This window comes from Lolium rigidum, chromosome 3, assembly GCF_022539505.1.
Source record: "Lolium rigidum isolate FL_2022 chromosome 3, APGP_CSIRO_Lrig_0.1, whole genome shotgun sequence".
Classification (NCBI taxonomy): Eukaryota; Viridiplantae; Streptophyta; class Magnoliopsida; order Poales; family Poaceae; genus Lolium; species Lolium rigidum.
The window spans coordinates 183,952,474-183,954,928 of NC_061510.1; the positions used below are offsets into that span (position 1 = coordinate 183,952,474).

General features: G+C 39.7%; 1 long non-coding RNA gene across 1 annotated transcript; it reads left to right on the forward strand.

Annotated features, from left to right (window-relative positions):
- Positions 1 to 628: 628 nt before the first annotated feature.
- LOC124698759 lies at positions 629 to 1,725 on the forward strand. Its single transcript, XR_007001102.1, has 3 exons — positions 629 to 836; positions 1,153 to 1,234; positions 1,665 to 1,725. It is a non-coding gene; the product is annotated as an uncharacterized LOC124698759 (long non-coding RNA).
- The last annotated feature ends 730 nt before the right edge of the window (positions 1,726 to 2,455 follow it).

A 2,455-nucleotide genomic window follows, 5' to 3' on the forward strand; every position in this document is an offset into this window, starting at 1 on the left:
GGAGCCAGGTCGCAATGGTGGCCTTCAGAACGTCGAAATCTCGGTCCGGGCGGCAACAGTGACTCCGACCACTGCGCGGCATCCGCCGCCGCCTACAAGGCCATGTTCCGTGATGAGGACGTCTACTTCGACTAATGGATCTTCAGTGGGTACATACACGGATGCAAACAAGGTACGTCCGGCTCCTGGAGTGTACTGATCGCTACTCCTATCCTACACTCTTATTCGTGAATCATCTATTGAATGGAGTACACTTGTTGTAGTGCTGGTCTTCGTGAAATCACAGATTTATAGGTTGGCCGTGAGGATGAAGCGAGAGAAGTTATTAGTATTTCTTGACTGTAGATAATAGTTTGTCTGGTATATTCTTAGCTTCTACATGCAGGAATACTTCATAAGAAAGAAGAATCAAACATTTTTGTGCAGGAAATATGCCAACTTACTTTTATTGTGATAGTTCCCTGGTATGAACCTCACTGTTAATTCAAAGGCCATAACAAAAATCAAACGTTTAAGGTGGAGCAGACTGAAGATTTGAACCTCCGGCAGATATTAGGTTCAAAATTTTCTTTATCAGAAACCCTTTGTGGTTAGTTGACTAAATCCCGACAACACTTATTAGCATGTAGGGTTAAAACAGGTATGTTTGTTCTGTCTTTTTTCAGGCACACATGGTGTTCAGACCTAACTATCAAAACAATGCAATGGCAGCTTAGAAAAACAAGAAGGTTTTTAAGGTGACGCGTGGGAAGAACTCTAAAGATCTCAATGAATTTTATTGCCTGCTGCATGATATCTCGGCAAAACTGGAGTGTGCAAACCAAATATCATGTCAGGTTGGTCTCTCTCTTGTCACTTCAAATGCAGTACTAATCTTGTAGTATGCTGACATACTCATTGCCAGACTCGGCATATCTGTTAGCATCCCCATCGATCTTCTATATTGTTGTTTATTTTATCTCTAGACCCTAATGCCATTTACAACTCAATGCCTACTTGTATGTGATATTGTGTGCTGACTCCGGCCTGCAACACATGGAGCAAGAGTTGATAACTAGCTACAAATTGCACTTCTTATTTTTCTTGCCATCGGTCCTTTATACCAATATTGATTCCTGATTTGAGTTACTTTTATATTCTTGTCATGTGCAGCTCAATCTGTAAAGGAACTACGCAGTCAGGTCAGGAAGTTTTGATGTTGTCTAAATGATTCCATTTTCACCCCTGGCCCCATGTAAGTTCCCCTCATCCCCCGTTTTCTCCAACTCTTTAAGCCACTGAATTTTAGCCTTATGTCTGGTTTCTTCCATATAAGTTGCCATGCTAAGTTTGGATATCTTGTATGTTCGTTTGAGATTGATTTTCGCTACTATAGTTAATAGTCCTGTATAGTTCTAGTCCCTAATATATAGTAAATAACTAGTTACTCTGATGAAAATGTCGAAATAAGTCTAAAAACATAAGTGGTTAATTCCTATGGTTGTTGAAATCCTGAAATTTCTGTGAGAAACTACTATAGCTTTTGGTCTAGTGGATGCTCTATCATTGTACCCAGTTGTGTTCGTATATATAGTGGCATTATTATTATTTGATCTGCTCCTGAGATCAGCTAGGAACCTTGGTTTTTGCCACGTCGATCCTAAAATTGAAAATTATTTTTGCAGGCCCAAAGATCAGGAAGGACTGCAATATTCGTATATTAATCTGTACATTACAAGACAGAAGACAAATTTTCCATTTTCTGTAGATTCCAAAGATAAATGTACGATGGCATTGGTGACAAGTTGAATGGAAGGGGGAGAATGTTGTTGCTACTTGATAGTCTACATTACATCTCTGTATCTTTAGTTTTCTCGTAGGAAGTAGTGATGGTGATGTTATAAACATCATATCGATGCATACCACGTGGATGGTGTTCCCCTTGTAATGCTACGATTTTAATTCAATATCTAATATGTTTCTCTTTTCTATTAATAGTGTTGTTTTTTCTCACTTTACATATGTCTTGGAAGCATAGCATGGACCCAATTCAAGATAATTGCCAAAAAAATACTATGGATGTTATATGTGTACCACCTCTTGAAAAAAATGTAACTAATAGAATTAATATCATGCGGCTCATCAATTCAATCAGGTAGTGCAAGCACCAACGCATGTAAGTGTTGTCCACCCTTAGTTCTATACGTTGCTGCCTAGCAACGCCCCTGTTACCAACGGACCTATATGCGTTGCATTGTACCATAGCAACACCCAAAAACGCAACGCATTATTATTCGTTGGTAGAGGCCTTTACAACGCCTAAATTGACATTTAGATACAGATAAATGTGTTGCTGTAGGAGGGGTTTTGTTGTAGTGTTCATCCACCCCGACACGAACACAACCAGGTGGAATGGGCATATGATGGTGCATTGCTCCATCTTCACTTGGGTACACATAGCCGACCGCCACCTTAA